We start from the raw sequence: 20,362 nt of genomic DNA, 5'->3' as shown, positions 1-20,362 counted from the left end.
TGGTCCATGTGGAGATTTGCACAGCTAACAAATCAGAACCCACATAATCGACAGCACAGACACCAAGCAACCCTAAGAACAGGGGAGCTGTCTCTATTTTTCACCAGAATAATAAGCAGCTAACCACTCAGTTTGTGTTCCCTTCCTCCAACCCTCCTGAAAGGGAGAGAGGAACGGTCATCAATAGCAGACAGCAGCTGCATAAATGCAACACTGTCCACTTGCTTCACGCTCAGAAGAGAACACTTCAACTCTTCCTCGTGGTTAGCGAAGACCAGACACTTTCGAACACATTTCCTCAGTTAAGAACTATAGAAATGATCCCTGAAAGTATAGTCTTAATAGCACAAAGGGCAGCCCAGGCAGGTGGAAGAAGCTGCCACCCATCTCACTTAGGGTGGGAAAGCGTCTATCGTCCCAAAGGCAACAAAAAGCCCCTCCATTTCTGCATAGGAAAACCTTTCCCGCAACACCATAGAAAACATTTCCTATCCATAGCGTTGGCAAAAGATGACAAAAATGCCTGTACTTTGTAAATTTACATATTGAAGACCAGCAGCCAATAAAATTCGTCAGTGTGGATGACAGAGACAAGGGGCTCCCATGGCCCAGCCAAGGCTGGCCTCAGTAAACAGAGTGGCCATATTACGATGGCAATGAGTGTTATTCAATATCTGGGAAGCTTTGCAGTGGAATTCGAGCAAGCATAAGTGGGAGGCAACGTGAACAATGGCGGTGTGACTTTTATGAGAACGTAATGCATGTGATGGAAGGGTATTGCGCGCATTGGCCAGACAAGCATTTGAGTCGGACCTGAAAAGTACCCAGCTGAATAGGCAGATTCAAAGGCAGTACAGTGTTGTTTTCACAGAAGCACGAGGATTGCGCCAGATGAAAAACAGTGGCAAATCAGAATGGCTTAACCTTTGTGAAATGGAAGTAGGCCAGCATGCAACAGCCGGAACTTGTCGCTTGGGTCCCCCAGGGCAGCGCACAAAAGGGCCCACGGCAATTGTGTTTACCGGGGCGACGCAAGGTGTTTGGTCCATGTGGAGATTTGCACAGCTAACAAATCAGAACCCACATAATCGACAGCACAGACACCAAGCAACCCTAAGAACAGGGGAGCTGTCTCTATTTTTCACCAGAATAATAAGCAGCTAACCACTCAGTTTGTGTTCCCTTCCTCCAACCCTCCTGAAAGGGAGAGAGGAACGGTCATCAATAGCAGACAGCAGCTGCATAAATGCAACACTGTCCACTTGCTTCATGCTCAGAAGAGAACACTTCAACTCTTCCTCGTGGTTAGCGAAGACCAGACACTTTCGAACACATTTCCTCAGTTAAGAACTATAGAAATGATCCCTGAAAGTATAGTCTTAATAGCACAAAGGGCAGCCCAGGCAGGTGGAAGAAGCTGCCACCCATCTCACTTAGGGTGGGAAAGCGTCTATCGTCCCAAATGCAACAAAAAGCCCCTCCATTTCTGCATAGGAAAACCTTTCCCGCAACACCATAGAAAACATTTCCTATCCATAGCGTTGGCAAAAGATGACAAAAATGCCTGTACTTTGTAAATTTACATATTGAAGACCAGCAGCCAATAAAATTCGTCAGTGTGGATGACAGAGACAAGGGGCTCCCATGGCCCAGCCAAGGCTGGCCTCAGTAAACAGAGTGGCCATATTACGATGGCAATGAGTGTTATTCAATATCTGGGAAGCTTTGCAGTGGAATTCGAGCAAGCATAAGTGGGAGGCAACGTGAACAATGGCGGTGTGACTTTTATGAGAACGTAATGCATGTGATGGAAGGGTATTGCGCGCATTGGCCAGACAAGCATTTGAGTCGGACCTGAAAAGTACCCAGCTGAATAGGCAGATTCAAAGGCAGTACAGTGTTGTTTTCACAGAAGCACGAGGATTGCGCCAGATGGAAAACAGTGGCAAATCAGAATGGCTTAACCTTTGTGAAATGGAAGTAGGCCAGCATGCAACAGCCGGAACTTGTCGCTTGGGTCCCCCAGGGCAGCGCACAAAAGGGCCCATGGCCAATTGTGTTTACCGGGGCGACGCAAGGTGTTTGGTCCATGTGGAGATTTGCACAGCTAACAAATCAGAACCCACATAATCGACAGCACAGACACCAAGCAACCCTAAGAACAGGGGAGCTGTCTCTATTTTTCACCAGAATAATAAGCAGCTAACCACTCAGTTTGTGTTCCCTTCCTCCAACCCTCCTGAAAGGGAGAGAGGAACGGTCATCAATAGCAGACAGCAGCTGCATAAATGCAACACTGTCCACTTGCTTCACGCTCAGAAGAGAACACTTCAACTCTTCCTCGTGGTTAGCGAAGACCAGACACTTTCGAACACATTTCCTCAGTTAAGAACTATAGAAATGATCCCTGAAAGTATAGTCTTAATAGCACAAAGGGCAGCCCAGGCAGGTGGAAGAAGCTGCCACCCATCTCACTTAGGGTGTGAAAGCGTCTATCGTCCCAAAGGCAACAAAAAGCCCCTCCATTTCTGCATAGGAAAACCTTTCCCGCAACACCATAGAAAACATTTCCTATCCATAGCGTTGGCAAAAGATGACAAAAATGCCTGTACTTTGTAAATTTACATATTGAAGACCAGCAGCCAATAAAATTCGTCAGTGTGGATGACAGAGACAAGGGGCTCCCATGGCCCAGCCAAGGCTGGCCTCAGTAAACAGAGTGGCCATATTACGATGGCAATGAGTGTTATTCAATATCTGGGAAGCTTTGCAGTGGAATTCGAGCAAGCATAAGTGGGAGGCAACGTGAACAATGGCGGTGTGACTTTTATGAGAACGTAATGCATGTGATGGAAGGGTATTGCGCGCATTGGCCAGACAAGCATTTGAGTCGGACCTGAAAAGTACCCAGCTGAATAGGCAGATTCAAATCCCCCAAAAGGGCAGTACAGTGTTGTTTTCACAGAAGCACGAGGATTGCGCCAGATGGAAAACAGTGGCAAATCAGAATGGCTTAACTTTTGTGAAATGGAAGTAGGCCAGCATGCAACAGCCGGAACTTGTCGCTTGGGTCCCCCAGGGCAGCGCACAAAAGGGCCCACGGCCAATTGTGTTTACCGGGGCGACACAAGGTGTTTGGTCCATGTGGAGATTTGCACAGCTAACAAATCAGAACCCACATAATCGACAGCACAGACACCAAGCAACCCTAAGAAGAGGGGAGCTGTCTCTATTTTTCACCAGAATAATAAGCAGCTAACCACTCAGTTTGTGTTCCCTTCCTCCAACCCTCCTGAAAGGGAGAGAGGAACGGTCATCAATAGCAGACAGCAGCTGCATAAATGCAACACTGTCCACTTGCTTCACGCTCAGAAGAGAACACTTCAACTCTTCCTCGTGGTTAGCGAAGACCAGACACTTTCAAACACATTTCCTCAGTTAAGCACTATAGAAATGATCCCTGAAAGTATAGTCTTAATAGCACAAAGGGCAGCCCAGGCAGGTGGAAGAAGCTGCCACCCATCTCACTTAGGGTGGGAAAGCGTCTATCGTCCCAAAGGCAACAAAAAGCCCCTCCATTTCTGCATAGGAAAACCTTTCCCGCAACACCATAGAAAACATTTCCTATCCATAGCGTTGGCAAAAGATGACAAAAATGCCTGTACTTTGTAAATTTACATATTGAAGACCAGCAGCCAATAAAATTCGTCAGTGTGGATGACAGAGACAAGGGGCTCCCATGGCCCAGCCAAGGCTGGCCTCAGTAAACAGAGTGGCCATATTACGATGGCAATGAGTGTTATTCAATATCTGGGAAGCTTTGCAGTGGAATTCGAGCAAGCATAAGTGGGAGGCAACGTGAACAATGGCGGTGTGACTTTTATGAGAACGTAATGCATGTGATGGAAGGGTATTGCGCGCATTGGCCAGACAAGCATTTGAGTCGGACCTGAAAAGTACCCAGCTGAATAGGCAGATTCAAAGGCAGTACAGTGTTGTTTTCACAGAAGCACGAGGATTGCGCCAGATGGAAAACAGTGGCAAATCAGAATGGCTTAACCTTTGTGAAATGGAAGTAGGCCAGCATGCAACAGCCGGAACTTGTCGCTTGGGTCCCCCAGGGCAGCGCACAAAAGGGCCCATGGCCAATTGTGTTTACCGGGGCGACGCAAGGTGTTTGGTCCATGTGGAGATTTGCACAGCTAACAAATCAGAACCCACATAATCGACAGCACAGACACCAAGCAACCCTAAGAACAGGGGAGCTGTCTCTATTTTTCACCAGAATAATAAGCAGCTAACCACTCAGTTTGTGTTCCCTTCCTCCAACCCTCCTGAAAGGGAGAGAGGAACGGTCATCAATAGCAGACAGCAGCTGCATAAATGCAACACTGTCCACTTGCTTCACGCTCAGAAGAGAACACTTCAACTCTTCCTCGTGGTTAGCGAAGACCAGACACTTTCGAACACATTTCCTCAGTTAAGAACTATAGAAATGATCCCTGAAAGTATAGTCTTAATAGCACAAAGGGCAGCCCAGGCAGGTGGAAGAAGCTGCCACCCATCTCACTTAGGGTGTGAAAGCGTCTATCGTCCCAAAGGCAACAAAAAGCCCCTCCATTTCTGCATAGGAAAACCTTTCCCGCAACACCATAGAAAACATTTCCTATCCATAGCGTTGGCAAAAGATGACAAAAATGCCTGTACTTTGTAAATTTACATATTGAAGACCAGCAGCCAATAAAATTCGTCAGTGTGGATGACAGAGACAAGGGGCTCCCATGGCCCAGCCAAGGCTGGCCTCAGTAAACAGAGTGGCCATATTACGATGGCAATGAGTGTTATTCAATATCTGGGAAGCTTTGCAGTGGAATTCGAGCAAGCATAAGTGGGAGGCAACGTGAACAATGGCGGTGTGACTTTTATGAGAACGTAATGCATGTGATGGAAGGGTATTGCGCGCATTGGCCAGACAAGCATTTGAGTCGGACCTGAAAAGTACCCAGCTGAATAGGCAGATTCAAAGGCAGTACAGTGTTGTTTTCACAGAAGCACGAGGATTGCGCCAGATGGAAAACAGTGGCAAATCAGAATGGCTTAACCTTTGTGAAATGGAAGTAGGCCAGCATGCAACAGCCGGAACTTGTCGCTTGGGTCCCCCAGGGCAGCGCACAAAAGGGCCCACGGCCAATTGTGTTTACCGGGGCGACGCAAGGTGTTTGGTCCATGTGGAGATTTGCACAGCTAACAAATCAGAACCCACATAATCGACAGCACAGACACCAAGCAACCCTAAGTACAGGGGAGCTGTCTCTATTTTTCACCAGAATAATAAGCAGCTAACCACTCAGTTTGTGTTCCCTTCCTCCAACCCTCCTGAAAGGGAGAGAGGAACGGTCATCAATAGCAGACAGCAGCTGCATAAATGCAACACTGTCCACTTGCTTCACGCTCAGAAGAGAACACTTCAACTCTTCCTCGTGGTTAGCGAAGACCAGACACTTTCGAACACATTTCCTCAGTTAAGAACTATAGAAATGATCCCTGAAAGTATAGTCTTAATAGCACAAAGGGCAGCCCAGGCAGGTGGAAGAAGCTGCCACCCATCTCACTTAGGGTGGGAAAGCGTCTATCGTCCCAAAGGCAACAAAAAGCCCCTCCATTTCTGCATAGGAAAACCTTTCCCGCAACACCATAGAAAACATTTCCTATCCATAGCGTTGGCAAAAGATGACAAAAATGCCTGTACTTTGTAAATTTACATATTGAAGACCAGCAGCCAATAAAATTCGTCAGTGTGGATGACAGAGACAAGGGGCTCCCATGGCCCAGCCAAGGCTGGCCTCAGTAAACAGAGTGGCCATATTACGATGGCAATGAGTGTTATTCAATATCTGGGAAGCTTTGCAGTGGAATTCGAGCAAGCATAAGTGGGAGGCAACGTGAACAATGGCGGTGTGACTTTTATGAGAACGTAATGCATGTGATGGAAGGGTATTGCGCGCATTGGCCAGACAAGCATTTGAGTCGGACCTGAAAAGTACCCAGCTGAATAGGCAGATTCAAAGGCAGTACAGTGTTGTTTTCACAGAAGCACGAGGATTGCGCCAGATGAAAAACAGTGGCAAATCAGAATGGCTTAACCTTTGTGAAATGGAAGTAGGCCAGCATGCAACAGCCGGAACTTGTCGCTTGGGTCCCCCAGGGCAGCGCACAAAAGGGCCCACGGCAATTGTGTTTACCGGGGCGACGCAAGGTGTTTGGTCCATGTGGAGATTTGCACAGCTAACAAATCAGAACCCACATAATCGACAGCACAGACACCAAGCAACCCTAAGAACAGGGGAGCTGTCTCTATTTTTCACCAGAATAATAAGCAGCTAACCACTCAGTTTGTGTTCCCTTCCTCCAACCCTCCTGAAAGGGAGAGAGGAACGGTCATCAATAGCAGACAGCAGCTGCATAAATGCAACACTGTCCACTTGCTTCACGCTCAGAAGAGAACACTTCAACTCTTCCTCGTGGTTAGCGAAGACCAGACACTTTCGAACACATTTCCTCAGTTAAGAACTATAGAAATGATTCCTGAAAGTATAGTCTTAATAGCACAAAGGGCAGCCCAGGCAGGTGGAAGAAGCTGCCACCCATCTCACTTAGGGTGGGAAAGCGTCTATCGTCCCAAATGCAACAAAAAGCCCCTCCATTTCTGCATAGGAAAACCTTTCCCGCAACACCATAGAAAACATTTCCTATCCATAGCGTTGGCAAAAGATGACAAAAATGCCTGTACTTTGTAAATTTACATATTGAAGACCAGCAGCCAATAAAATTCGTCAGTGTGGATGACAGAGACAAGGGGCTCCCATGGCCCAGCCAAGGCTGGCCTCAGTAAACAGAGTGGCCATATTACGATGGCAATGAGTGTTATTCAATATCTGGGAAGCTTTGCAGTGGAATTCGACCAAGCATAAGTGGGAGGCAACGTGAACAATGGCGGTGTGACTTTTATGAGAACGTAATGCATGTGATGGAAGGGTATTGCGCGCATTGGCCAGACAAGCATTTGAGTCGGACCTGAAAAGTACCCAGCTGAATAGGCAGATTCAAATCCCCCAAAGGGGCAGTACAGTGTTGTTTTCACAGAAGCACGAGGATTGCGCCAGATGGAAAACAGTGGCAAATCAGAATGGCTTAACCTTTGTGAAATGGAAGTAGGCCAGCATGCAACAGCCGGAACTTGTCGCTTGGGTCCCCCAGGGCAGCGCACAAAAGGGCCCACGGCAATTGTGTTTACCGGGGCGACGCAAGGTGTTTGGTCCATGTGGAGATTTGCACAGCTAACAAATCAGAACCCACATAATCGACAGCACAGACACCAAGCAACCCTAAGAACAGGGGAGCTGTCTCTATTTTTCACCAGAATAATAAGCAGCTAACCACTCAGTTTGTGTTCCCTTCCTCCAACCCTCCTGAAAGGGAGAGAGGAACGGTCATCAATAGCAGACAGCAGCTGCATAAATGCAACACTGTCCACTTGCTTCACGCTCAGAAGAGAACACTTCAACTCTTCCTCGTGGTTAGCGAAGACCAGACACTTTCGAACACATTTCCTCAGTTAAGAACTATAGAAATGATCCCTGAAAGTATAGTCTTAATAGCACAAAGGGCAGCCCAGGCAGGTGGAAGAAGCTGCCACCCATCTCACTTAGGGTGGGAAAGCGTCTATCGTCCCAAATGCAACAAAAAGCCCCTCCATTTCTGCATAGGAAAACCTTTCCCGCAACACCATAGAAAACATTTCCTATCCATAGCGTTGGCAAAAGATGACAAAAATGCCTGTACTTTGTAAATTTACATATTGAAGACCAGCAGCCAATAAAATTCGTCAGTGTGGATGACAGAGACAAGGGGCTCCCATGGCCCAGCCAAGGCTGGCCTCAGTAAACAGAGTGGCCATATTACGATGGCAATGAGTGTTATTCAATATCTGGGAAGCTTTGCAGTGGAATTCGAGCAAGCATAAGTGGGAGGCAACGTGAACAATGGCGGTGTGACTTTTATGAGAACGTAATGCATGTGATGGAAGGGTATTGCGCGCATTGGCCAGACAAGCATTTGAGTCGGACCTGAAAAGTACCCAGCTGAATAGGCAGATTCAAATCCCCCAAAGGGGCAGTACAGTGTTGTTTTCACAGAAGCACGAGGATTGCGCCAGATGGAAAACAGTGGCAAATCAGAATGGCTTAACCTTTGTGAAATGGAAGTAGGCCAGCATGCAACAGCCGGAACTTGTCGCTTGGGTCCCCCAGGGCAGCGCACAAAAGGGCCCACGGCCAATTGTGTTTACCGGGGCGACGCAAGGTGTTTGGTCCATGTGGAGATTTGCACAGCTAACAAATCAGAACCCACATAATCGACAGCACAGACACCAAGCAACCCTAAGAACAGGGGAGCTGTCTCTATTTTTCACCAGAATAATAAGCAGCTAACCACTCAGTTTGTGTTCCCTTCCTCCAACCCTCCTGAAAGGGAGAGAGGAACGGTCATCAATAGCAGACAGCAGCTGCATAAATGCAACACTGTTCACTTGCTTCACGCTCAGAAGAGAACACTTCAACTCTTCCTCGTGGTTAGCGAAGACCAGACACTTTCGAACACATTTCCTCAGTTAAGAACTATAGAAATGATCCCTGAAAGTATAGTCTTAATAGCACAAAGGGCAGCCCAGGCAGGTGGAAGAAGCTGCCACCCATCTCACTTAGGGTGGGAAAGCGTCTATCGTCCCAAAGGCAACAAAAAGCCCCTCCATTTCTGCATAGGAAAACCTTTCCCGCAACACCATAGAAAACATTTCCTATCCATAGCGTTGGCAAAAGATGACAAAAATGCCTGTACTTTGTAAATTTACATATTGAAGACCAGCAGCCAATAAAATTCGTCAGTGTGGATGACAGAGACAAGGGGCTCCCATGGCCCAGCCAAGGCTGGCCTCAGTAAACAGAGTGGCCATATTACGATGGCAATGAGTGTTATTCAATATCTGGGAAGCTTTGCAGTGGAATTCAAGCAAGCATAAGTGGGAGGCAACGTGAACAATGGCGGTGTGACTTTTATGAGAACGTAATGCATGTGATGGAAGGGTATTGCGCGCATTGGCCAGACAAGCATTTGAGTCGGACCTGAAAAGTACCCAGCTGAATAGGCAGATTCAAATCCCCCAAAAGGGCAGTACAGTGTTGTTTTCACAGAAGCACGAGGATTGCGCCAGATGGAAAACAGTGGCAAATCAGAATGGCTTAACCTTTGTGAAATGGAAGTAGGCCAGCATGCAACAGCCGGAACTTGTCGCTTGGGTCCCCCAGGGCAGCGCACAAAAGGGCCCACGGCCAATTGTGTTTACCGGGGCGACGCAAGGTGTTTGGTCCATGTGGAGATTTGCACAGCTAACAAATCAGAACCCACATAATCGACAGCACAGACACCAAGCAACCCTAAGAACAGGGGAGCTGTCTCTATTTTTCACCAGAATAATAAGCAGCTAACCACTCAGTTTGTGTTCCCTTCCTCCAACCCTCCTGAAAGGGAGAGAGGAACGGTCATCAATAGCAGACAGCAGCTGCATAAATGCAACACTGTCCACTTGCTTCACGCTCAGAAGAGAACACTTCAACTCTTCCTCGTGGTTAGCAAAGACCAGACACTTTCGAACACATTTCCTCAGTTAAGAACTATAGAAATGATCCCTGAAAGTATAGTCTTAATAGCACAAAGGGCAGCCCAGGCAGGTGGAAGAAGCTGCCACCCATCTCACTTAGGGTGTGAAAGCGTCTATCGTCCCAAAGGCAACAAAAAGCCCCTCTATTTCTGCATAGGAAAACCTTTCCCGCAACACCATAGAAAACATTTCCTATCCATAGCGTTGGCAAAAGATGACAAAAATGCCTGTACTTTGTAAATTTACATATTGAAGACCAGCAGCCAATAAAATTCGTCAGTGTGGATGACAGAGACAAGGGGCTCCCATGGCCCAGCCAAGGCTGGCCTCAGTAAACAGAGTGGCCATATTACGATGGCAATGAGTGTTATTCAATATCTGGGAAGCTTTGCAGTGGAATTCGAGCAAGCATAAGTGGGAGGCAACGTGAACAATGGCGGTGTGACTTTTATGAGAACGTAATGCATGTGATGGAAGGGTATTGCGCGCATTGGCCAGACAAGCATTTGAGTCGGACCTGAAAAGTACCCAGCTGAATAGGCAGATTCAAAGGCAGTACAGTGTTGTTTTCACAGAAGCACGAGGATTGCGCCAGTTGAAAAACAGTGGCAAATCAGAATGGCTTAACCTTTGTGAAATGGAAGTAGGCCAGCATGCAACAGCCGGAACTTGTCGCTTGGGTCCCCCAGGGCAGCGCACAAAAGGGCCCACGGCAATTGTGTTTACCGGGGCGACGCAAGGTGTTTGGTCCATGTGGAGATTTGCACAGCTAACAAATCAGAACCCACATAATCGACAGCACAGACACCAAGCAACCCTAAGAACAGGGGAGCTGTCTCTATTTTTCACCAGAATAATAAGCAGCTAACCACTCAGTTTGTGTTCCCTTCCTCCAACCCTCCTGAAAGGGAGAGAGGAACGGTCATCAATAGCAGACAGCAGCTGCATAAATGCAACACTGTCCACTTGCTTCACGCTCAGAAGAGAACACTTCAACTCTTCCTGTGGTTAGCGAAGACCAGACACTTTCGAACACATTTCCTCAGTTAAGAACTATAGAAATGATCCCTGAAAGTATAGTCTTAATAGCACAAAGGGCAGCCCAGGCAGGTGGAAGAAGCTGCCACCCATCTCACTTAGGGTGGGAAAGCGTCTATCGTCCCAAAGGCAACAAAAAGCCCCTCCATTTCTGCATAGGAAAACCTTTCCCGCAACACCATAGAAAACATTTCCTATCCATAGCGTTGGCAAAAGATGACAAAAATGCCTGTACTTTGTAAATTTACATATTGAAGACCAGCAGCCAATAAAATTCGTCAGTGTGGATGACAGAGACAAGGGGCTCCCATGGCCCAGCCAAGGCTGGCCTCAGTAAACAGAGTGGCCATATTACGATGGCAATGAGTGTTATTCAATATCTGGGAAGCTTTGCAGTGGAATTCAAGCAAGCATAAGTGGGAGGCAACGTGAACAATGGCGGTGTGACTTTTATGAGAACGTAATGCATGTGATGGAAGGGTATTGCGCGCATTGGCCAGACAAGCATTTGAGTCGGACCTGAAAAGTACCCAGCTGAATAGGCAGATTCAAATCCCCCAAAGGGGCAGTACAGTGTTGTTTTCACAGAAGCACGAGGATTGCGCCAGATGGAAAACAGTGGCAAATCAGAATGGCTTAACCTTTGTGAAATGGAAGTAGGCCAGCATGCAACAGCCGGAACTTGTCGCTTGGGTCCCCCAGGGCAGCGCACAAAAGGGCCCACGGCCAATTGTGTTTACCGGGGCGACGCAAGGTGTTTGGTCCATGTGGAGATTTGCACAGCTAACAAATCAGAACCCACATAATCGACAGCACAGACACCAAGCAACCCTAAGAACAGGGGAGCTGTCTCTATTTTTCACCAGAATAATAAGCAGCTAACCACTCAGTTTGTGTTCCCTTCCTCCAACCCTCCTGAAAGGGAGAGAGGAACGGTCATCAATAGCAGACAGCAGCTGCATAAATGCAACACTGTCCACTTGCTTCACGCTCAGAAGAGAACACTTCAACTCTTCCTCGTGGTTAGCGAAGACCAGACACTTTCGAACACATTTCCTCAGTTAAGAACTATAGAAATGATCCCTGAAAGTATAGTCTTAATAGCACAAAGGGCAGCCCAGGCAGGTGGAAGAAGCTGCCACCCATCTCACTTAGGGTGGGAAAGCGTCTATCGTCCCAAAGGCAACAAAAAGCCCCTCCATTTCTGCATAGGAAAACCTTTCCCGCAACCCCATAGAAAACCTTTCCTTTCCATAGCGTTGGCAAAAGATGACAAAAATGCCTGTACTTTGTAAATTTACATATTGAAGACCAGCAGCCAATAAAATTCGTCAGTGTGGATGACAGAGACAAGGGGCTCCCATGGCCCAGCCAAGGCTGGCCTCAGTAAACAGAGTGGCCATATTACGATGGCAATGAGTGTTATTCAATATCTGGGAAGCTTTGCAGTGGAATTCGAGCAAGCATAAGTGGGAGGCAACGTTAACAATGGCGGTGTGACTTTTATGAGAACGTAATGCATGTGATGGAAGGGTATTGCGCGCATTGGCCAGACAAGCATTTGAGTCGGACCTGAAAAGTACCCAGCTGAATAGGCAGATTCAAATCCCCCAAAGGGGCAGTACAGTGTTGTTTTCACAGAAGCACGAGGATTGCGCCAGATGGAAAACAGTGGCAAATCAGAATGGCTTAACCTTTGTGAAATGGAAGTAGGCCAGCATGCAACAGCCGGAACTTGTCGCTTGGGTCCCCCAGGGCAGCGCACAAAAGGGCCCACGGCCAATTGTGTTTACCGGGGCGACACAAGGTGTTTGGTCCATGTGGAGATTTGCACAGCTAACAAATCAGAACCCACATAATCGACAGCACAGACACCAAGCAACCCTAAGAACAGGGGAGCTGTCTCTATTTTTCACCAGAATAATAAGCAGCTAACCACTCAGTTTGTGTTCCCTTCCTCCAACCCTCCTGAAAGGGAGAGAGGAACGGTCATCAATAGCAGACAGCAGCTGCATAAATGCAACACTGTCCACTTGCTTCACGCTCAGAAGAGAACACTTCAACTCTTCCTCGTGGTTAGCGAAGACCAGACACTTTCGAACACATTTCCTCAGTTAAGAACTATAGAAATGATCCCTGAAAGTAAAGTCTTAATATCACAAAGGGCAGCCCAGGCAGGTGGAAGAAGCTGCCACCCAAATCACTTAGGGTGGGAAAGCGTCTATCGTCCCAAAGGCAACAAAAAGCCCCTCCATTTCTGCATAGGAAAACCTTTCCCGCAACACCATAGAAAACATTTCCTATCCATAGCGTTGGCAAAAGATGACAAAAATGCCTGTACTTTGTAAATTTACATATTGAAGACCAGCAGCCAATAAAATTCGTCAGTGTGGATGACAGAGACAAGGGGCTCCCATGGCCCAGCCAAGGCTGGCCTCAGTAAACAGAGTGGCCATATTACGATGGCAATGAGTGTTATTCAATATCTGGGAAGCTTTGCAGTGGAATTCGAGCAAGCATAAGTGGGAGGCAACGTGAACAATGGCGGTGTGACTTTTATGAGAACGTAATGCATGTGATGGAAGGGTATTGCGCGCATTGGCCAGACAAGCATTTGAGTCGGACCTGAAAAGTACCCAGCTGAATAGGCAGATTCAAAGGCAGTACAGTGTTGTTTTCACAGAAGCACGAGGATTGCGCCAGATGAAAAACAGTGGCAAATCAGAATGGCTTAACCTTTGTGAAATGGAAGTAGGCCAGCATGCAACAGCCGGAACTTGTCGCTTGGGTCCCCCAGGGCAGCGCACAAAAGGGCCCACGGCAATTGTGTTTACCGGGGCGACGCAAGGTGTTTGGTCCATGTGGAGATTTGCACAGCTAACAAATCAGAACCCACATAATCGACAGCACAGACACCAAGCAACCCTAAGAACAGGGGAGCTGTCTCTATTTTTCACCAGAATAATAAGCAGCTAACCACTCAGTTTGTGTTCCCTTCCTCCAACCCTCCTGAAAGGGAGAGAGGAACGGTCATCAATAGCAGACAGCAGCTGCATAAATGCAACACTGTCCACTTGCTTCACGCTCAGAAGAGAACACTTCAACTCTTCCTCGTGGTTAGCGAAGACCAGACACTTTCGAACACATTTCCTCAGTTAAGAACTATAGAAATGATCCCTGAAAGTATAGTCTTAATAGCACAAAGGGCAGCCCAGGCAGGTGGAAGAAGCTGCCACCCATCTCACTTAGGGTGGGAAAGCGTCTATCGTCCCAAATGCAACAAAAAGCCCCTCCATTTCTGCATAGGAAAACCTTTCCCGCAACACCATAGAAAACATTTCCTATCCATAGCGTTGGCAAAAGATGACAAAAATGCCTGTACTTTGTAAATTTACATATTGAAGACCAGCAGCCAATAAAATTCGTCAGTGTGGATGACAGAGACAAGGGGCTCCCATGGCCCAGCCAAGGCTGGCCTCAGTAAACAGAGTGGCCATATTACGATGGCAATGAGTGTTATTCAATATCTGGGAAGCTTTGCAGTGGAATTCGAGCAAGCATAAGTGGGAGGCAACGTGAACAATGGCGGTGTGACTTTTATGAGAACGTAATGCATGTGATGGAAGGGTATTGCGCGCATTGGCCAGACAAGCATTTGAGTCGGACCTGAAAAGTACCCAGCTGAATAGGCAGATTCAAAGGCAGTACAGTGTTGTTTTCACAGAAGCACGAGGATTGCGCCAGATGGAAAACAGTGGCAAATCAGAATGGCTTAACCTTTGTGAAATGGAAGTAGGCCAGCATGCAACAGCCGGAACTTGTCGCTTGGGTCCCCCAGGGCAGCGCACAAAAGGGCCCATGGCCAATTGTGTTTACCGGGGCGACGCAAGGTGTTTGGTCCATGTGGAGATTTGCACAGCTAACAAATCAGAACCCACATAATCGACAGCACAGACACCAAGCAACCCTAAGAACAGGGGAGCTGTCTCTATTTTTCACCAGAATAATAAGCAGCTAACCACTCAGTTTGTGTTCCCTTCCTCCAACCCTCCTGAAAGGGAGAGAGGAACGGTCATCAATAGCAGACAGCAGCTGCATAAATGCAACACTGTCCACTTGCTTCACGCTCAGAAGAGAACACTTCAACTCTTCCTCGTGGTTAGCGAAGACCAGACACTTTCGAACACATTTCCTCAGTTAAGAACTATAGAAATGATCCCTGAAAGTATAGTCTTAATAGCACAAAAGGCAGCCCAGGCAGGTGGAAGAAGCTGCCACCCATCTCACTTAGGGTGGGAAAGCGTCTATCGTCCCAAATGCAACAAAAAGCCCCTCCATTTCTGCATAGGAAAACCTTTCCCGCAACACCATAGAAAACATTTCCTATCCATAGCGTTGGCAAAAGATGACAAAAATGCCTGTACTTTGTAAATTTACATATTGAAGACCAGCAGCCAATAAAATTCGTCAGTGTGGATGACAGAGACAAGGGGCTCCCATGGCCCAGCCAAGGCTGGCCTCAGTAAACAGAGTGGCCATATTACGATGGCAATGAGTGTTATTCAATATCTGGGAAGCTTTGCAGTGGAATTCGAGCAAGCATAAGTGGGAGGCAACGTGAACAATGGCGGTGTGACTTTTATGAGAACGTAATGCATGTGATGGAAGGGTATTGCGCGCATTGGCCAGACAAGCATTTGAGTCGGACCTGAAAAGTACCCAGCTGAATAGGCAGATTCAAATCCCCCAAAGGGGCAGTACAGTGTTGTTTTCACAGAAGCACGAGGATTGCGCCAGATGGAAAACAGTGGCAAATCAGAATGGCTTAACCTTTGTGAAATGGAAGTAGGCCAGCATGCAACAGCCGGAACTTGTCGCTTGGGTCCCCCAGGGCAGCGCACAAAAGGGCCCACGGCCAATTGTGTTTACCGGGGAGACGCAAGGTGTTTGGTCCATGTGGAGATTTGCACAGCTAACAAATCAGAACCCACATAATCGACAGCACAGACACCAAGCAACCCTAAGAACAGGGGAGCTGTCTCTATTTTTCACCAGAATAATAAGCAGCTAACCACTCAGTTTGTGTTCCCTTCCTCCAACCCTCCTGAAAGGGAGAGAGGAACGGTCATCAATAGCAGACAGCAGCTGCATAAATGCAACACTGTCCACTTGCTTCACGCTCAGAAGAGAACACTTCAACTCTTCCTCGTGGTTAGCGAAGACCAGACACTTTCGAACACATTTCCTCAGTTAAGAACTATAGAAATGATCCCTGAAAGTATAGTCTTAATAGCACAAAGGGCAGCCCAGGCAGGTGGAAGAAGCTGCCACCCATCTCACTTAGGGTGGGAAAGCGTCTATCGTCCCAAAGGCAACAAAAAGCCCCTCCATTTCTGCATAGGAAAACCTTTCCCGCAACACCATAGAAAACATTTCCTATCCATAGCGTTGGCAAAAGATGACAAAAATGCCTGTACTTTGTAAATTTACATATTGAAGACCAGCAGCCAATAAAATTCGTCAGTGTGGATGACAGAGACAAGAGGCTCCCATGGCCCAGCCAAGGCTGGCCTCAGTAAACAGAGTGGCCATATTACGATGGCAATGAGTGTTATTCAATATCTGGGAAGCTTTGCAGTGGAATTCGAGCAAGCATAAGTGGGAGGCAACGTGAACAATGGCGGTGTGACTTTTATGAGAACGTAATGCATGTGATGGAAGGGTATTGCGCGCATTGGCCAGACAAGCATTTGAGTCGGACCTGAAAAGTACCCAGCTGAATAGGCAGATTCAAATCCCCCAAAGGGGCAGTACAGTGTTGTTTTCACAGAAGCACGAGGATTGCGCCAGATGGAAAACAGTGGCAAATCAGAATGGCTTAACCTTTGTGAAATGGAAGTAGGCCAGCATGCAACAGCCGGAACTTGTCGCTTGGGTCCCCCAGGGCAGCGCACAAAAGGGCCCACGGCCAATTGTGTTTACCGGGGCGACGCAAGGTGTTTGGTCCATGTGGAGATTTGCACAGCTAACAAATCAGAACCCACATAATCGACAGCACAGACACCAAGCAACCCTAAGAACAGGGGAGCTGTCTCTATTTTTCACCAGAATAATAAGCAGCTAACCACTCAGTTTGTGTTCCCTTCCTCCAACCCTCCTGAAAGGGAGAGAGGAACGGTCATCAATAGCAGACAGCAGCTGCATAAATGCAACACTGTTCACTTGCTTCACGCTCATGGTTAGCGAAGACCAGACACTTTCGAACACATTTCCTCAGTTAAGAACTATAGAAATGATCCCTGAAAGTATAGTCTTAATAGCACAAAGGGCAGCCCAGGCAGGTGGAAGAAGCTGCCACCCATCTCACTTAGGGTGGGAAAGCGTCTATCGTCCCAAAGGCAACAAAAAGCCCCTCCATTTCTGCATAGGAAAACCTTTCCCGCAACACCATAGAAAACATTTCCTATCCATAGCGTTGGCAAAAGATGACAAAAATGCCTGTACTTTGTAAATTTACATATTGAAGACCAGCAGCCAATAAAATTCGTCAGTGTGGATGACAGAGACAAGGGGCTCCCATGGCCCAGCCAAGGCTGGCCTCAGTAAACAGAGTGGCCATATTACGATGGCAATGAGTGTTATTCAATATCTGGGAAGCTTTGCAGTGGAATTCGAGCAAGCATAAGTGGGAGGCAACGTGAACAATGGCGGTGTGACTTTTATGAGAACGTAATGCATGTGATGGAAGGGTATTGCGCGCATTGGCCAGACAAGCATTTGAGTCGGACCTGAAAAGTACCCAGCTGAATAGGCAGATTCAAAGGCAGTACAGTGTTGTTTTCACAGAAGCACGAGGATTGCGCCAGATGGAAAACAGTGGCAAATCAGAATGGCTTAACCTTTGTGAAATGGAAGTAGGCCAGCATGCAACAGCCGGAACTTGTCGCTTGGGTCCCCCAGGGCAGCGCACAAAAGGGCCCACGGCCAATTGTGTTTACCGGGGCGACGCAAGGTGTTTGGTCCATGTGGAGATTTGCACAGCTAACAAATCAGAACCCACATAATCGACAGCACAGACACCAAGCAACCCTAAGAACAGGGGAGCTGTCTCTATTTTTCACCAGAATAATAAGCAGCTAACCACTCAGTTTGTGTTCCCTTCCTCCAACCCTCCTGAAAGGGAGAGAGGAACGGTCATCAATAGCAGACAGCAGCTGCATAAATGCAACACTGTCCACTTGCTTCACGCTCAGAAGAGAACACTTCAACTCTTCCTCGTGGTTAGCGAAGACCAGACACTTTCGAACACATTTCCTCAGTTAAGAACTATAGAAATGATCCCTGAAAGTATAGTCTTAATAGCACAAAGGGCAGCCCAGGCAGGTGGAAGAAGCTGCCACCCATCTCACTTAGGGTGGGAAAGCGTCTATCGTCCCAAAGGCAACAAAAAGCCCCTCCATTTCTGCATAGGAAAACCTTTCCCGCAACACCATAGAAAACATTTCCTATCCATAGCGTTGGCAAAAGATGACAAAAATGCCTGTACTTTGTAAATTTACATATTGAAGACCAGCAGCCAATAAAATTCGTCAGTGTGGATGACAGAGACAAGGGGCTCCCATGGCCCAGCCAAGGCTGGCCTCAGTAAACAGAGTGGCCATATTACGATGGCAATGAGTGTTATTCAATATCTGGGAAGCTTTGCAGTGGAATTCGAGCAAGCATAAGTGGGAGGCAACGTGAACAATGGCGGTGTGACTTTTATGAGAACGTAATGCATGTGATGGAAGGGTATTGCGCGCATTGGCCAGACAAGCATTTGAGTCGGACCTGAAAAGTACCCAGCTGAATAGGCAGATTCAAAGGCAGTACAGTGTTGTTTTCACAGAAGCACGAGGATTGCGCCAGATGGAAAACAGTGGCAAATCAGAATGGCTTAACCTTTGTGAAATGGAAGTAGGCCAGCATGCAACAGCCGGAACTTGTCGCTTGGGTCCCCCAGGGCAGCGCACAAAAGGGCCCACGGCCAATTGTGTTTACCGGGGCGACGCAAGGTGTTTGGTCCATGTGGAGATTTGCACAGCTAACAAATCAGAACCCACATAATCGACAGCACAGACACCAAGCAACCCTAAGAACAGGGGAGCTGTCTCTATTTTTCACCAGAATAATAAGCAGCTAACCACTCAGTTTGTGTTCCCTTCCTCCAACCCTCCTGAAAGGGAGAGAGGAACGGTCATCAATAGCAGACAGCAGCTGCATAAATGCAACACTGTTCACTTGCTTCACGCTCAGAAGAGAACACTTCAACGCTTCCTCGTGGTTAGCGAAGACCAGACACTTTCGAACACATTTCCTCAGTTAAGAACTATAGAAATGATCCCTGAAAGTATAGTCTTAATAGCACAAAGGGCAGCCCAGGCAGGTGGAAGAAGCTGCCACCCATCTCACTTAGGGTGGGAAAGCGTCTATCGTCCCAAAGGCAACAAAAAGCCCCTCCATTTCTGCATAGGAAAACCTTTCCCGCAACACCATAGAAAACATTTCCTATCCATAGCGTTGGCAAAAGATGACAAAAATGCCTGTACTTTGTAAATTTACATATTGAAGACCAGCAGCCAATAAAATTCGTCAGTGTGGATGACAGAGACAAGGGGCTCCCATGGCCCAGCCAAGGCTGGCCTCAGTAAACAGAGTGGCCATATTACGATGGCAATGAGTGTTATTCAATATCTGGGAAGCTTTGCAGTGGAATTCGAGCAAGCATAAGTGGGAGGCAACGTGAACAATGGCGGTGTGACTTTTATGAGAACGTAATGCATGTGATGGAAGGGTATTGCGCGCATTGGCCAGACAAGCATTTGAGTCGGACCTGAAAAGTACCCAGCTGAATAGGCAGATTCAAAGGCAGTACAGTGTTGTTTTCACAGAAGCACGAGGATTGCGCCAGATGGAAAACAGTGGCAAATCAGAATGGCTTAACCTTTGTGAAATGGAAGTAGGCCAGCATGCAACAGCCGGAACTTGTCGCTTGGGTCCCCCAGGGCAGCGCACAAAAGGGCCCACGGCCAATTGTGTTTACCGGGGCGACGCAAGGTGTTTGGTCCATGTGGAGATTTGCACAGCTAACAAATCAGAACCCACATAATCGACAGCACAGACACCAAGCAACCCTAAGAACAGGGGAGCTGTCTCTATTTTTCACCAGAATAATAAGCAGCTAACCACTCAGTTTGTGTTCCCTTCCTCCAACCCTCCTGAAAGGGAGAGAGGAACGGTCATCAATAGCAGACAGCAGCTGCATAAATGCAACACTGTCCACTTGCTTCACGCTCAGAAGAGAACACTTCAACTCTTCCTCGTGGTTAGCGAAGACCAGACACTTTCGAACACATTTCCTCAGTTAAGAACTATAGAAATGATCCCTGAAAGTATAGTCTTAATAGCACAAAGGGCAGCCCAGGCAGGTGGAAGAAGCTGCCACCCATCTCACTTAGGGTGGGAAAGCGTCTATCGTCCCAAATGCAACAAAAAGCCCCTCCATTTCTGCATAGGAAAACCTTTCCCGCAACACCATAGAAAACATTTCCTATCCATAGCGTTGGCAAA

At 47.5% G+C, this 20,362-nt stretch overlaps 19 non-coding genes and 1 pseudogene across 19 annotated transcripts; all 20 read right to left on the bottom strand.

Annotated features, from left to right (window-relative positions):
* Positions 1 to 122: 122 nt before the first annotated feature.
* On the bottom strand, positions 123 to 340 carry LOC138489901 (small nucleolar RNA U3). The gene has a single exon (XR_011274992.1). It is a non-coding gene; the product is annotated as a small nucleolar RNA U3 (small nucleolar RNA).
* Positions 341 to 1,163: 823 nt separating this feature from the next.
* LOC138490362 (small nucleolar RNA U3) lies at positions 1,164 to 1,381 on the bottom strand. The gene has a single exon (XR_011275397.1). It is a non-coding gene; the product is annotated as a small nucleolar RNA U3 (small nucleolar RNA).
* An 824-nt stretch (positions 1,382 to 2,205) lies between these two features.
* LOC138489900 (small nucleolar RNA U3) lies at positions 2,206 to 2,423 on the bottom strand. Its single transcript, XR_011274991.1, has one exon. It is a non-coding gene; the product is annotated as a small nucleolar RNA U3 (small nucleolar RNA).
* An 835-nt stretch (positions 2,424 to 3,258) lies between these two features.
* Positions 3,259 to 3,476, bottom strand: LOC138490238 (small nucleolar RNA U3). Its single transcript, XR_011275287.1, has one exon. It is a non-coding gene; the product is annotated as a small nucleolar RNA U3 (small nucleolar RNA).
* An 824-nt stretch (positions 3,477 to 4,300) lies between these two features.
* On the bottom strand, positions 4,301 to 4,518 carry LOC138489898 (small nucleolar RNA U3). The gene has a single exon (XR_011274990.1). It is a non-coding gene; the product is annotated as a small nucleolar RNA U3 (small nucleolar RNA).
* Positions 4,519 to 5,342: 824 nt separating this feature from the next.
* Positions 5,343 to 5,560, bottom strand: LOC138489897 (small nucleolar RNA U3). Its single transcript, XR_011274989.1, has one exon. It is a non-coding gene; the product is annotated as a small nucleolar RNA U3 (small nucleolar RNA).
* Positions 5,561 to 6,383: 823 nt separating this feature from the next.
* LOC138490760 (small nucleolar RNA U3) lies at positions 6,384 to 6,601 on the bottom strand. The gene has a single exon (XR_011275663.1). It is a non-coding gene; the product is annotated as a small nucleolar RNA U3 (small nucleolar RNA).
* Positions 6,602 to 7,435: 834 nt separating this feature from the next.
* LOC138489896 (small nucleolar RNA U3) lies at positions 7,436 to 7,653 on the bottom strand. The gene has a single exon (XR_011274988.1). It is a non-coding gene; the product is annotated as a small nucleolar RNA U3 (small nucleolar RNA).
* Positions 7,654 to 8,488: 835 nt separating this feature from the next.
* LOC138490721 (small nucleolar RNA U3) lies at positions 8,489 to 8,706 on the bottom strand. Its single transcript, XR_011275636.1, has one exon. It is a non-coding gene; the product is annotated as a small nucleolar RNA U3 (small nucleolar RNA).
* An 835-nt stretch (positions 8,707 to 9,541) lies between these two features.
* On the bottom strand, positions 9,542 to 9,759 carry LOC138490244 (small nucleolar RNA U3). The gene has a single exon (XR_011275292.1). It is a non-coding gene; the product is annotated as a small nucleolar RNA U3 (small nucleolar RNA).
* Positions 9,760 to 10,582: 823 nt separating this feature from the next.
* On the bottom strand, positions 10,583 to 10,799 carry LOC138490441 (small nucleolar RNA U3). Its single transcript, XR_011275468.1, has one exon. It is a non-coding gene; the product is annotated as a small nucleolar RNA U3 (small nucleolar RNA).
* An 835-nt stretch (positions 10,800 to 11,634) lies between these two features.
* Positions 11,635 to 11,852, bottom strand: LOC138489894 (small nucleolar RNA U3). The gene has a single exon (XR_011274987.1). It is a non-coding gene; the product is annotated as a small nucleolar RNA U3 (small nucleolar RNA).
* An 835-nt stretch (positions 11,853 to 12,687) lies between these two features.
* Positions 12,688 to 12,905, bottom strand: LOC138490280 (small nucleolar RNA U3). The gene has a single exon (XR_011275324.1). It is a non-coding gene; the product is annotated as a small nucleolar RNA U3 (small nucleolar RNA).
* Positions 12,906 to 13,728: 823 nt separating this feature from the next.
* LOC138489893 (small nucleolar RNA U3) lies at positions 13,729 to 13,946 on the bottom strand. The gene has a single exon (XR_011274986.1). It is a non-coding gene; the product is annotated as a small nucleolar RNA U3 (small nucleolar RNA).
* An 824-nt stretch (positions 13,947 to 14,770) lies between these two features.
* On the bottom strand, positions 14,771 to 14,988 carry LOC138489892 (small nucleolar RNA U3). The gene has a single exon (XR_011274985.1). It is a non-coding gene; the product is annotated as a small nucleolar RNA U3 (small nucleolar RNA).
* An 835-nt stretch (positions 14,989 to 15,823) lies between these two features.
* On the bottom strand, positions 15,824 to 16,041 carry LOC138489891 (small nucleolar RNA U3). Its single transcript, XR_011274984.1, has one exon. It is a non-coding gene; the product is annotated as a small nucleolar RNA U3 (small nucleolar RNA).
* An 835-nt stretch (positions 16,042 to 16,876) lies between these two features.
* LOC138490499 (small nucleolar RNA U3) lies at positions 16,877 to 17,068 on the bottom strand (annotated as a pseudogene).
* An 824-nt stretch (positions 17,069 to 17,892) lies between these two features.
* LOC138489890 (small nucleolar RNA U3) lies at positions 17,893 to 18,110 on the bottom strand. Its single transcript, XR_011274983.1, has one exon. It is a non-coding gene; the product is annotated as a small nucleolar RNA U3 (small nucleolar RNA).
* Positions 18,111 to 18,934: 824 nt separating this feature from the next.
* Positions 18,935 to 19,152, bottom strand: LOC138490300 (small nucleolar RNA U3). The gene has a single exon (XR_011275342.1). It is a non-coding gene; the product is annotated as a small nucleolar RNA U3 (small nucleolar RNA).
* An 824-nt stretch (positions 19,153 to 19,976) lies between these two features.
* Positions 19,977 to 20,194, bottom strand: LOC138489887 (small nucleolar RNA U3). The gene has a single exon (XR_011274981.1). It is a non-coding gene; the product is annotated as a small nucleolar RNA U3 (small nucleolar RNA).
* Positions 20,195 to 20,362: the final 168 nt, after the last annotated feature.

The sequence above is a fragment of the Ambystoma mexicanum genome, chromosome 9 (genome assembly GCF_040938575.1).
Source record: "Ambystoma mexicanum isolate Mex_15411 chromosome 9, UKY_AmexF1_1, whole genome shotgun sequence".
NCBI lineage: Eukaryota > Metazoa > Chordata > Amphibia > Caudata > Ambystomatidae > Ambystoma > Ambystoma mexicanum.
The sequence above is the reverse complement of the archived record's forward strand: the minus strand, read 5'-3'. Positions and strand labels throughout refer to the sequence as shown.